This window comes from Salmo salar, chromosome ssa17, assembly GCF_905237065.1.
Source record: "Salmo salar chromosome ssa17, Ssal_v3.1, whole genome shotgun sequence".
NCBI classification, from domain to species: domain Eukaryota; kingdom Metazoa; phylum Chordata; class Actinopteri; order Salmoniformes; family Salmonidae; genus Salmo; species Salmo salar.
This window is the reverse complement of record NC_059458.1, coordinates 1,474,920-1,489,506: the sequence shown is the minus strand read 5'-3', so window position 1 is coordinate 1,489,506 and position 14,587 is coordinate 1,474,920. Positions and strand designations below refer to the sequence as shown.

The 14,587-nt window shown below is 41.7% G+C and overlaps 1 pseudogene; it reads right to left on the bottom strand.

Annotated features, from left to right (window-relative positions):
* Nucleotides 1-5,607, bottom strand: part of LOC106561341 (E3 ubiquitin/ISG15 ligase TRIM25-like) — a 552,627-nt pseudogene extending 547,020 nt beyond the window's left edge.
* Between the last annotated feature and the right edge of the window lie 8,980 nt (nucleotides 5,608-14,587).

The window sequence follows — 14,587 nt, the reverse complement described above, 5'->3', positions numbered from 1 at the left end:
CCTGTTTCTCAGTCCTTTCTGCTGCAGCTGAGACTGTATCATGGCCTTTATGTTCATCCATCACACACAGCAGACACTTCTCATCGGTACGGCAGTAAACCTCCAGCAGTTTGTCATGAAGTGAGCAAATCTTCTACTGTAGTTGTCCAGTGACATCAATCAACTTGTCTTTTTCCTGGGTTGAATTCATTGTGACAAGATTTAATGGCTTTGAGTTTTCTTCCATTGCAGACGTCACACTCCACATCTCCAGGTCCAGTTTAACAGAGAGCAGGAGGAGCAGCTTGGAGTCTTGTCTTATGTTTCTCAACAAGTCCAACAAAAATAATGTTTCTGTTCAGAACAAGTCTTGGGGTGAATCTTTCCTTGCACCGGGGACAGCTGTAGATACCTTTCAGGTCATCCTGATCCCAGCAGTCCTTAATACAGCCCATACAGTAACTGTGTCCACAGGGAATAGTCCCTGGATCCTTCAGTAGATCCAGACAAATCGGACAGCAGAAAGGATCCTGATCTTGTAAAATTGCCTCTGCCATGTAGATACACTAAGGTAGGGTTAGGGTGTTATCTGCCTGGTTGTTTTTATTTCTCTGGAAATGCTTGTGCTGCAGTAGGAGTTACTTCCTGGTAGAGTACTTGGGGTTATGCAAAGGGAAACATGACAATAGATTGAGAGCACAATCACAAATCTAAGCTTCAGTTTATTTTCATCCAGTAGGTGGGAGCAAAGATTTAGATATAGAATTGAAAGTCTGCTTCAAGACAAATAGCTTTTTAAAAGTTTAACTAGGCAAGTCAGTTACGAACAAATTCTTATTTACAATGACGGCCTACCCTGCTCTGGGTAGGGTGCACCTCAGCCACGCTCAAGGTCCTAAACGATATCGTAACCGCCATCGATAAGAAACAATACTGTGCTGCCGTATTCATTGACCTGGCCAAGGCTTTCGACTCTGTCAATCACCACATCCTCATCGGCAGACTCAATAGCCTTGGTTTCTCTAATGATTGCCTCGCCTGGTTCACCAACTACTTCTCTGATAGAGTTCAATGTGTCAAATCGGAGGGCCTGTTGTCCGGGCCTCTGGTAGTCTCTATGGGGGTGCCACAGGGTTCAATTCTTGGGCCAACTCTTTTCTCTGTATACATCAATGATGCCGCTCTTGCTGCAGGTGAGTCTCTGATCCACCTCTACGCAGACGACACCATTCTGTATACTTCTGGCCCTTCTTTGGACACTGTGTTAACAACCCTCCAGACGAGCTTCAATGCCATACAACTCTCCTTCCGTAGCCTCCAACTGCTCTTAAATACAAGTAAAACTAAATGCATGTTCTTCAACCGATCGCTGCCCGCACCTGCCCGCCCATCCAGCATCACTACTCTGGACGGTTCTTACTTAGGATATGTGGACAACCACAAATACCTAGGTGTTTGGTTAGACTGTAAGCTCTCCTTCCAGACTCATATCAAACATCTCCAATCTAAAGTTAAATCTAGAATTGGCTTCCTATTTCGCAAACAAAACATCCTTCACTCATGCTGCCAAACATACCCTCGTAAAACTGACCATCCTACTGATCCTCGACTTCGGCGATGTCATTTACAAAATAGCCTCCAATACCCTACTCAATAAACTGGATGCAGTCTATCACAGTGCCATCCGTTTTGTCACCAAAGCCCCATATACTACCCACCACTGCGACTTGTACGCTCTCGTTGGCTGGCCCTCGCTTCATACTCGTCGCCAAACCCACTGGCTCCAGGTCATCTACAAGACCCTGCTAGGTAAAGTCCCCCCTTATCTCAGCTCACTGGTCACCATCGCAGCACCCACCTGTAGCACACGCTCCAGCAGATATATCTCTCTGGTCACCCCCAAAGCCAATTCCTCCTTTGGCCATCTCTCCTTCCAGTTCTCCGCTGCCAATGACTGGAACGAACTACAAAAATCTCTGAAACTGGAAACACTTATCTCCTTCACTAGCTTTAAGCACCAGCTGTCAGAGCAGCTCACAGATCACTGCACCTGTACATAGCCCATCTATAATTTAGCCCAAACAACTACCTCTTCCCCTACTGTATTTATTTATTTATTTTGCTCCTTTGCACACCATTACTTCTATTTCTACTTTGCACTTTCTTCCACTACAAATCTACCATTCCAGTGTTTTACTTGCTATATTGTATTTACTTTGCCACCATGGCCTTTTTTTGCCTTTACCTCCCTTATCTCACCTCATTTGCTCACATTGTATATAGACTTATTTTTCTACTGTATTATTGACTGTATGTTTGTTTTACTCCATGTGTAACTCTGTGTTGTTGTATGTGTCGAACTGCTTTGCTTGATCTTGGCCAGGTCGCAATTGTAAATGAGAACTTGTTCTCAACTTGCCTACCTGGTTAAATAAAGGTGAAATAAAAAATAAAAAACCCTGGTCAAACTAATTGTGGATCACCCTATGGGACTCCCAATCACAGCCAGATGTGACGCAGCCTGGATTTGAACCAGGGACTGCAGTGACACCTCTTGCACTGAGATGCAGTGCCTTAGACCGATGTGCCACTTGGGAGCCACCACAAGCAACCGCAAGCATCAGAGCCACCACAAGCATCAGAGAGAGAGAGAGAGAGAGAGATCATATAGCTTTTTTAGTGTGTAATATTGACTGATGATTGGGGTAAACATAATATCTGTGTATCTCGCAGCACAAATGGTTGAACAAAAGCACATTTCCCATTGCTAGAACAACCCTGTTATTAATTCTCTCTCTCTGTCTGTCTGTCTGTCTGACTGACCGACCGACCGACCCACCCACCCACCCTGATCCTGCCCCGGGGGCAGCCATTTTACAACAGGTGAGTCTCATCCCCTTTCATGAAGGGACTGTGTCCCAGCGAATGCACACATCGTAGACTGTGGCAAGAAGAGCTAGAGTGAACACTGGGAAGACTACTAGGTGGTTTCTCTCTATAACAACTTCAGTTGGATGATCTCATCTTGTTAGAGAGGCTGTGTTTTGCCATAGAGAGAGAATTCTATATCTTGTGAATTTATTAGAAAGTCTGACACTGTATACAACTGTTGTAAGTATTTGTTATAAAAAGCAACATTGTACAACAGCGGATGTAGTAGGGTTCATATGTATGAGTATAGGTTAGAATGGTATATAAAGTTTGAATGTAGCCTACTGAGCAAGATCGGAATGCCTTTTTCCCAATAAAGCTTGAGTATAAACACAGATGATTGATTCACTTTACATGACTCATAGAATACTTCATGTATTTATTTTACACAATGACATGTCATATACAATGAATACAATGGTAGAGTTTGTTTAAATAATATTACATTTTCATAGTTTATGTGAGGGGGTGGGGAGAGGGAGGGAGAGAGGAGAGAGAACAACAGTCCAAACTATTTAACATTCAGTCTTAAACCATACTTCAACCACAACCCTTAACTTGTCCTGGATATAGAAAAGGCCCACCAGCAAAAGCTCACAATTTCTTGATCACTAAATAGGTCTCAGTATACTCACAGATGATCTGGATAGAGGGTCTGTGGTCTGTGCTGCCTTTTGCTGACAAATGACAAACTGACCATAGACCAGTGTCTAGAGGCAACTTCACCCTGGCTTTATAGACCAGGGAGGAGTGCCCCCTAATCCTACATCAACACCACTTAATAAAAAATAATATATACAAAAAAAAATATGAATGAAAGCAAAGTAAATGTGCATTTAACAATGCCATGGCTTTGATATCCCAGGCATTACTTCAGTAAATACATTTTCTGTCATCATTCTTAAAATCCAATACTTTAAGATTTTTTTATTTTAACCATTTTCCTTTTTTTGCCTAGTCAAAGCTCAATCAAGGTATTTCCTTTTCTTTTCTTTAAAATATTGTTTTATTTTTCTTGCACTGTTTTATGTTTTAGTTATTTTTCCATGTTATGTTTTTCCTCAGTCAAGTGAGATTCAAGGTTCCCAATTCAGTGGCTTATTAGACACTTGGAACACCAGATGAGTTGGTCATAATCACTGGTAAGCCTGCAGCACTGCCATGGCTTCAACCAACTTGGTGCGGAGAGACTCTGCAGACTCTCCAGCAACATGTCAATCTTTCCAGTCAGGCTGGAGTGCATATTCTGGTTGAGCGGGAAGAGGCGCTCTCCCAGCATTTGCTTCTGTTCCACTGGCCAGCCTCTTGGGGGCCCCTGGCGAGATTTGGTTGGGCCCCCACCGTGATAAATATTTTGCACACGGGCCCTGCTTGTCCTGCCTCTGTCACTGAATTGATCAACTGGACATTTCTGACAGGTAGGCCTAGTAAATAGCTTGCTTAGGTCTGACAGTGACTGACATAACGAGGAAAACTGCTGCACACTACAACATTTCAAAATGGTGCCTTATGTATTCTACTATGCCAACTCTTCACAGTAAAAACAAGTAAAAACAAACAAAACAAACAAGAAAATACTAATAAATAAACGGAAACTTAGTTGGGGGACCCTTAGCAGCAGCTTTTGTTGCATTGCAGTCAGGCCAGCTCTGCAGGGGCCCATGGTGTGACCGGCCATGTGCTGAGTGGAAAACATGCAAGGCGCTGCAGCCTGGAAAGTGGGCTTCATGGTCAGTTGCATATACTGAAAATGTTGTGGCTTCATGACCTGGGTTCCATAGCGATGGCTGGGTCTCCTCTGCTTCTTTAGAGAATAATGACAAGATTTTGTAACTACTCCTACCATTATCTTGAAAATAACTTGTGTGTGTGTCTTTGATGGCACCGAGTGTTAACTAGGTACAGTTTTACCCAGTGCTTCATTACCATGGAACTCAGATGAAATCATTAGAACTTTTTTTAAATGTATTTTTTGAAAGACATAATTTATAGTGTGTTAAATGTACGTTTTGGAATAGCTTGCATAGAAGTGGTTTGGTACCTGTTTATTTCTCCTTTCTGCTGCAACTGTATCATGGCCTTTATGTTCATCCATCACGAACAGCAGAAAGATACAGTGTTGATGAGTACAGCAGTAATCATCCAGCAGACTGTCATGATGAGGGAAGGTCTTCTCCTGTAGTGGTGTGGAGGCTTCGACAAGCTTCTTTTTGTGCTTCTTAAAGGCAGGGGATTCATAGTGAGGCTGGAGGTGAGTCTTACAGTAAGAGGCTAGACACACCAGACAGGACTTGATTGCTTTGAGTTTTCTCCCAGTGCATAAGTCACACTCCACATCTCCAGGTACAGCATAACAGAGAGCTGGAGGAGTAGATCTGAGTCCTGTCTTCTTCTGTTTCTCCACTAATTCAGCCAGTATTATGTTTTTCTTCAGGACAGGTTTTGGGGTGAATCTTTCCATGCACAAGGGACAGCTGTAGACACCTTTCAGATCATCCTGATTCCAGCAGTCCTTAATACAGCCCATACAGTAACTGTGTCCACAGGCAGTAGTCACTGGATCCTTCAGTAGATCCAGACAGATTGAACAGGTAATCAAATCCTTATCTTCTAAAGTTGTTTCTGCCATGGTGATACACAGACTAACAGACTGAACAGTGGCAAGAGTTTAGGGTGTTGTCTTCCTGTTAAGTTTCATTTCTCTGGAAATGTTTGTTTGACAGAGCTGAGTAACTTTCTGGTTCTGCTAGTTGAACCACATTGAGAGAATTGGCTGATGGCCAAAAAATGGTCACAGATAGTACTGAAGGAAGGAGGCTATTAAAACATATAAAACATGAAAATTATAGTATTCCTTATTCATGAAATTATAGTATTATAGTAAAGAGTTTAGAACAATGCCTCATTGTCTCATCTTCCTGGCATCTGGGAAACTATGCTGGGTTGGAAGTAAAACAACATCCTGTGTAGATGATAACTAGGAGATGGACCAAGATGGCTTATGGGAACGGTAGAAATGACTGACTGAGCATTTAGGGCCTATATAAGGTCTCTGTTTTTTCATTATCAGTTAAGCTCTCGGCAACACAACTTAGAGTGTGCGGTCGACAGTTTAATTATTGCAATAATTAATCGATGTTGAAAAAGATGATTGTTTGAATAATTGTCCAAGTCTCTCTCAGTACTGAAATTTCTTGTTACAACACAACTGATTGGCTCAAAAGCATTAAGAAGGAAATAAATTCCACAAATTAACTTTTAACAAGGCACACCTGTTAATTGAAATGCATTCCAGGTGGCTACCTCATGAAGCTGGTCGAGAGAATGCCAAGATTGTGCAAAGGCGAAGGGTGGCTACTTGAAAGCATCTCAAATATAAAGTATATTTTGTTTTGTTTAACACTTTTTTGCTTACTACATGATTCCATATGTGTTATTTCATAGTTTTGATGTCTTCACTATTATTATTCTACAATGTAGAAAAAAAACAACAAAAAAATAGAATGAGTAGGTGTGTCCAAATTTTTGACTGGTAGTGTCTATGCACCTTAAAGCATTATATATGGATCCATGAACTGGGGTATCAGCCTTTCCAGTGACACCCACAGAACACTACTCAAATAATACAGTCATAGGTCCTATTACAGGACTATGTGGGAAATCATCTCTCTAGTAAGCCTATTTAAGTATTGAACATTCATTTTGCACTGTAAAGCATTACATATGGATTGTGGATACATGAAATGGGGTATCAGTCTACTCAGTGACGCACACAGGACATTACTCTGAAGAGTTTACACAAATATTAGCGTCATAGCTTTTATTGCAGGACATTTACTGTGGAAAATCAACTCAAGGAAAGGACAGGAAGAATACAGAATTCATTCAACAGTATTCTCTTTCCTATGGTCATTCATTCTCTCACCTCAGTGAAGAAGGGATAATATGTGAGAAAAATAAATGCTCAGAAATAGAGGAAAAACAGTAGAGATTGAAATGAATAAAAATGAAGTATAAAATCGATTAAATTATATATGGGTAACATTGACTGACTCAACGGCTTTGTCTGAATAATGAATGAATTATATTATTGTTAGCAATTTTATTACCATAGCCCTACAGTTATCATAGGCTACTACTAATAATAGAATACATCGAGTCATGCGTGCATACATGTATTTGTATGGGTGGTCCCAGGAAATAGCTTACATTCCACTTAAAGTGGCAATCAGCAGTTGCTACATTTAAAAAAACTTTTTGGACCAATTGTTTGTTGAAGAATACAACTTAGAAATGCCTCATCAGCTTAGTTTGACTGTCATACCCCATCATAACCCAAAATAGAAGCTTGTTTAACTCCAATGTTTGTCAACAAAGTAAATGTAAAAAAAAACACTGTACAGCCTCAAAACGTGGTTAAAACGCTCATTTTGATATCATGGATGGTCAGTCCTTGCATCACATCAAATCAAATCAAATTGCATTTGTCACATGCAACAGGTGTTGACCTTACATTGAAATGCTTACTTAAAAGCCCTTAACCAACAATGCAGTTAAGAAAATACCCCCCCCCAAAAAAAAAAGTATGCGATAAGACTAGCAAATAATTAAAGAGCAGCAGTAAATAACAATAGCGGGGATATATACAGGGGATATTGGTACAGAGTCAATGTGCAGGGACCTCGGTGTCAAGGTAATTGAGGGAATATGTACATGTAGGTAGAGTTATTAAAGTGACTATGCATAGATAATAACAGAGAGTAGCAGCAGCGTAGAAGGGGAGGGGGGGGGGGCAATGCAAATAGTCTGGGTAGCCATTTGATTAGCTGTTCAGGAGTCTTATGGCTTGGGGGTAGAAGCTGTTTAGAAGCCTCTTGGACCTAGACTTGGCGCTCCGGTACTGCTTGCCATGCAGTAGCAGAGAGAACAGTCTATGACTAGGGTGGCTGGGTCTTTGACAATTTTTAGGGCCTTCCTCTGACACCGCCTGGTATAGAGTTCCTGGATGGCAGGAAGCTCAGCCCCAGTGATGTATTGGGCCGTACGCACTACCCTCTGCAGTGCCTTGCGGTCAGAGGCCGAGCAGTTGCCATACCAGACAGTGATGCAACCTGTCAGGATGCTCTCAATGGTGCAGCTGAGGTCTCTGACCTCCCTATAGGCTGTCTCATCATTGTCGGTGATCAGGCCTACAACCATTGTGTCATCAGCAAACTTAATGATGGTGTTGGAGTCGTGCCTGGCCGTGCAGTCATGAGTGAACAGGGAGTACAGGAGGGTACTGAGCACGCACCTCCACACACCCCTGTTTTGAGTATCAGCATGGCAGATGTGTTGTTACCTATCCTACCCACCTGGGGGCGGTCCGTCAGGAAGTCCAGCATCCAGTTGCGGAGGTAGGTGTTTAGTCCCAGGGTCCTTAGCTTAGTGGTGAGCTTTGAGGGCACTATGGTGTTGAACACTGAGCTGTAGTCAATGAATAGCATTCTCACATAGGTGTTCCTTTCGTCTAGGTGTGAAAGGGCAGTGTGGAGTGCAATACAGATTGCATCATCTGTGGATCTGTTGGTGCAGTATGCAAATTGGAAGGGGTCTAGGGTTTCTGGGATAATGGTGTTGATGTGAACCATGACCAGCCTTTCAAAGCATTTCATGGCTACAGACGTGAGTGCTACGGGTTGGTAGTCATTTAGGCAGGTTACTTTAGTGGTCTTGGGCACAGGGACTATGGTGGTCTGCTTGAAACATGTTGGTATTACAGACTTAGACAGGGAGAGGTTGAAAATGTAATTGAAGACACTTGCCAGTTGGTCAGCACATGCTCGGAGTACACGTCCTGGTAATCCGTCTGGCCCTGCGGCCTTGTGAATGTTGACCTGTTTAAAGGTCTTACTCACATCGGCTGAGGAGAGCGTGATCACAAAGTCGTCCAGAACAGCTGATGCTCTAATGCATGTTTCAGTGTTACTTGCCTCAAAGCGAACATAGAAGTTATTTAGCTTGTCTGGTAGGCTTGTGTCACTGGGCAGCTCTCGGCTGTGCTTCCCTTTGTAGTCTGTAATGGTTTGCAAGCTCTGCCACATCCGACGAGCGTCGGAGCCGGTGTAGTACGATTCGATCTTAGTCCTGTATTGAAGCTTTGACTGTTTGATGGTTTGTCGGAGGGCATAGCGGAATTTCTTGTTGCCTGTAATCCATGGCTTCTGGTTGGGGTATGTACATACAGTCACTGTGGGGACGACGTCCTCGATGCACTTATTGATAATGCCAGTGACTGATGTGGTGTACTCCTAATGCCATCGGAAGAATCCTGGAACATATTCCAGTCTGTTCTAGCAAAACAGTCCTGTAGTTTAGCATCTGCTTCATCTGACCACTTTTTTATAGACCGAGTCGCACCAGTGACTCGGTCTATAAAAGGAGGATAGAATTATGGTCAGATTTGCCAAATGGAGGGCGAGGAAGAGCTTTGTACGCATCTCTGTGTGTGGATAAAGGTGACCTATAATTTTTTTCCCTCTGATTGCACATTTAACATGCTGATAGAAATGAGGTAAAACTGATTTAAGTTTCCCTGCGTTAAAGTCCCCGGCCACTAGGAGTTCCGCCTCTGGATGAACGTTTTCCTGTTTGCTCATGGCGGAATACAGCTCATTGAGTGCAGTTTTGGTGCCAGCATCGTTCTGTGGTGGTATGTAGACAGCTACAAAAAATACAGATGAAAACACTCTAGTAAGATACTGTGGTCTACAGCTTATCATGAGATACTCTACCTCAGGTGAGCAAGACCTTGAAACCTTGAGACTTCCTTAGATATCGTGGACCAGCTGTTGTTTATATATATATATATATATGCATAGGCATATTAGCTACTCGTCGCCTGATCCTCACAAGGCACCCTGATCTTTTTCTGCGAAATCTCAGTTTCCTTTTCCAGCGAATCACGGGGATCTGGGCCTGGTCGGGTGTCTGTAGTATATCCCTCCCATCCAACTCATTGAAGAAAAACTCTTTGTCTAATCTGAGGTGAGTAATTGCAGTTCTGATGTCCAAAAACAATTTTTGGTCATAAGAGACGGTAGCCACAACATTATGTACAAAACAGGTTATGAACAACGCGAAAAAAACTAACAAAATAACATGGTTGGTTAAGAGCTGATAAATAAAGGATGTGGATAAATCTGATAAACGGTCGCACATTCATAGCACTGTCTATGCATTTGAGAGTGCTTACATTTCTCCAGCCCCATCCCTCAGCTTTTTACAGAAACATTTTCCTTAGTATACATTTTGATTGAACACATTCGTTCATAAAAGCTAGTCTACTAGCCTATATGCTTATATGACCATTAAACACAGTTTAGTGTAACTTGAATGGTTAAAGAGCAGGTGTTCCAAACTGGATACGTGTCTGTGGCTAAGTGTTATTGGCAGAGAAATAATTGTATCATAAGTACAGTAGGAAAATAGTCTTTATAGGTCAATGTGTCTATATCACATGTAGGCCTGTCTGTTGTTTAGGTCCAAGCCAATAATGAATCATATTGACAGAGTGATTGCACAACATGTAATGGGGTAGCCTAGGCAGATCAGACCTGGGTTCAAATACTATTTCAGGTATTTAAATTACTTTTCAATACATTTCAAAACAAGTATTCAGATTGCCTTTATATGAAGAAAAAAACAAGTAGTTGAATATTGGAATGTATTTGGGAATACACTTGGAAAGTATTTGAAAATAATCAAAAACATTGATTCAAATACACTCCCATGCATTTAACCCTGCCATTTGGAAATAGTATTTGAAATAAGTATTTACAAGTAACTATTCAAATAATCAAATAAAAGTAGGCCTACTTGTTTGGGGCTGTTTATTTGAAAATACTCAAATACACAGAAAAAAAGTATTTAAATAACAAATACTCAAATACACACGTATTTGAACCCGCAGGCCTGAGGCAGGTATATAATTAAATAGTCGTATTTTTTAATTATAAAATACGCTGCTTTTTGGCCTATTGGTAAACTCGGGGATGCTGTATTCAGAGGACAATACTCCACGTCCACATTATTATTAATGCATATGGCCCGCTTGCACATCTCCCCGCAATGTTCTGTGCGCAGCCCGACCCTGTAGCGCGACGCCCTAATGTCGGGTGCGCTCTGCTCAGCATCCCTCCACCAGTCGCCAAATCCACCGCGCCACACGAATCATTCGCGATGGGACAGACTCATAATGAAGACGTGAAATATTTAGTCTTTGTGGTCTCTAATTTCAACTTTTGTGGAGTTTAATTTGGCTGTCCTATAGCTACGGCCAGGGGCGAAAATCTGATATCAACTTTGGGGGGGACAATTACATGAAATTTTCTCAAGAGCAATTCCTGAGGGGGACACCAAAAGTAGTGCTGTAACACATAGCCTACATTGTAATATGGTAAATGTATATTGAGGAACCAAAGAAATAAGGTGTTTGCCGTACTCCTAACTACCGGTACCCAAAACTACACAACTACTCACAACAGCAATACCATTGCCTTTAACAAATCTTAGTTCAGTCACCAGTTTAAGTTGAGAGTGGGGGTATCCATGGCATTTTCCAATTATGTTCCTATTTTACAAGTCAAAAAAATGGAGAACCTTTCATAATGTTGCCAAACAAAGACTCAACAAACTTACCTGAGACTCCGTCTCTGCCAGTCTGTCCCTGCATATCTGTCCCCAACTCTGCTGTCTGTGTGCCATCTGTTGCCTGCTCTGCCTAATGACATCATTGTGAAACATTTCCATTAGAATTTCATTTCTTTCTTATGAACATTTTATCAACTAGTCTTTGAGATATTAGGCTACTAGGGTTCTTACTTTGCGTTTTGGTGTATTGAAAAATACTCTGATGTCCGTCTTTTATTTTTCTGCCAATTTTCTACCTGGCTGGCTGGCTACACACACACACACAGTGTGTAGGTTATTTACAGTAGGAGATGGGCTTCTATCATCTTATCTTTTATCATTATATTTGGGCTTCGATCTAAAAGGTAGCTAGCAAATGTGAAACGGATTAAAATGACAAGAGTTGACAGCTGTATGAGTTCACCATTTACACAACATATGCTGCAACCTTTTGTAATTTTAATAGTTTGTTTCATATTGGCTGGCTTACAACAATAGCTGAATTTGCAAAGCAAGCGAGCACCAATTCCGTTTCAGTGGTGTTTGCTATAATCTTTGCTACCCGGGTTAAATAAAATAAATAAATAAAAGTTCCCTTGCGACAATTTAGCTTTTGCAACGAGACCATTAAATATATTTAAGACAATGGTAGAAGAAGAGTGTAGTTCTGTTCAGTTTGGACTTCAGTTTATCGCTAACCTTATCACAGGGACTTTGAAGCACTAACTTACATCATCTGCATGCTGATCTCGGAATAAATTGACGATAGCAAAGATTCCATCTTTGACGAGGCCACATAAATGGAATAGGTACTAGCTAGCTTAATAGTTAATATTTGCACGCTAGCTCTGCATATTCAGCTAGTGTGTGTGCAACGATTGACTGGATTAACTTTATGTCAGTTATGTTCATTGAGTGCCTTTCAGACAGTAGACACGACCCCTCTGTTACCTTGCCAGTGGATCAAACCATTGTGAGGAAAAGGGTGGGGGGTCGCAATCTTTTGAAACTTAAAAACGCGCTATTAAGTGTCTATAATCAGCACAATTGCTTTCATTGCGTATTATTAATATTATTTAAATTACATAGTTATGTTTCAGTGATATATTGGGGGGACAAATCATATTTTTTCCCAGGATGGGGGGTCGTGTCCCCCCGTCCCCCCGGGATTTCCGCCCCTGGCTACGGCTTCCTGGTTTGGGGGATTGAGCTGAGTTAGGTTAGGCAGGACAGGACAGGCTGTTTCCATTATATAATGTATGGTTTGGACAATGGGTTTGCGTGGATGGATTTCAGCGCGACTTTAGAGTCTGAAATCCAAACCGAAGATCAGATGAAAGGATGAGGTCTCTTTTTCCACCCAGGTCTCTCTGTATGTCTATCTAATTATCAACAGCAGGTCAGTGGGAGAAGAGGGGAGTATAGGAGGTGCTCACCTGTTGGCCTATATATTGAGATGTGAGCCGCAATGTACAGTTCAAGCGGGACTTTTCAGGGACAGAGCGCCATTTCAGGGAATATGGTTATGCAGGGAGACAGCCACACTCGATGGACGGCACAGGTTGTATAAAATAAAATGTCTCTGAGCTGAAATGGCTTGGTTAAAAAGGAAAGCATTAAGCTTTTGCTTGGCTTAATGAAAGGTTTTGTGTTGATTTGACTTGTTGATTATTAGACATAACCTTTTAGACTAACTAGGCTAGGCCTATTTTAAAACTGGAAAAGGCAAACGCGTGCTTCATGGCACGGGTTACGCTAGAGAGATCTCCTCATCCTGGAGCTCACGCCATCCGGGGAACGTCCTTCCATCCTGGGGCAGTGTGTTAGCGCACGAACTGCACGCGCACTCAACAATATGCAATATGTCAAGCCATCAAAAACTTTAGAAATATATGCGAAAGCTTTAAAGCCTAATGCGATTGTTTATGTAGTAGGCTAGAAATAACTTTAATGCTCGTATCAGTATAGCCAATAGGCTTAAAAAAACGTAATAGAATCTAAAATGATTAGTGTTGTCACCATCAGCAATCTTAATATGTTCGCCAAATCCTTCAAGTGGCACACAGCACGGGACTGCTGTGCATCTCCACGCACTAAAGAGGTCTGTTGACACTGACGAACTGCGCAAGACGTTGATTAGCAGCAGGAGGAGAGGGAGGATGGCAGCATGGAGTAATCCCTCTCCACTGGGTTAAGATGCTTACCAACGAGTTACCTTTCCACCTGAAAATCTCCGGCTAGGCAGCCCAAACAGACGGAGCACCGGGAGAGATGGAGAGATAGAGGGACCGGGACGCCGGCGGTGGAGAGAAGAGAGCATGGGGTGTTTGTCTGTTTTTCAGGTCAGGATGAGGATGCTGTCATTTAGGTGATGTGGCCTTCGTTCAGGTATGTAGCTATTCCTCGAAGAGCGAAGGAGGGAAGGAGTAGAGGGGAGAAAACAGTCCTTGAGTATAAAGATGTATGACCCTTCTACAGTGTATTATTTTTGCGTGCGTAAAGTACGCTTGGATAATTTTATTTCATTTCGCAGTTTGCATTCGCATTAGGGCATGTCATTTTGTTAACAGAAGTCCCCGCATCTTAAAAGAGAAAACTATATTTTTTCATTACACATAGAATAAACCTTTTACAATTTACGTGTTGTATGCTGTGATACTTGAAACATTTGATGCGTAATACAAATTGAATTAAAAGTGGTCGCCTAGTCTTTTGAAAATTGTATTTTAATCTAATTGTAGGCTATGCAATCTATATCAGAAAAGCTAGATCACTTCTCGAAAAATATGAGTGAGGCCTACAATTCAGTTTGATCAAATAAAATCACACAGCATTCTAAGTAGCCTAGGCTATAGTTAATTATTTTAAGTTGGCTTCTCGTGCTTTACAGATCAATTATTTGTAGGCCTACAAAAACCATATCATCACTTTTTAGTCCATATTTAGGCTATAAAGCGGCGACTGACTGATTAAACTATATTTGTAAAAATGATCAAGGTCGTTCGTG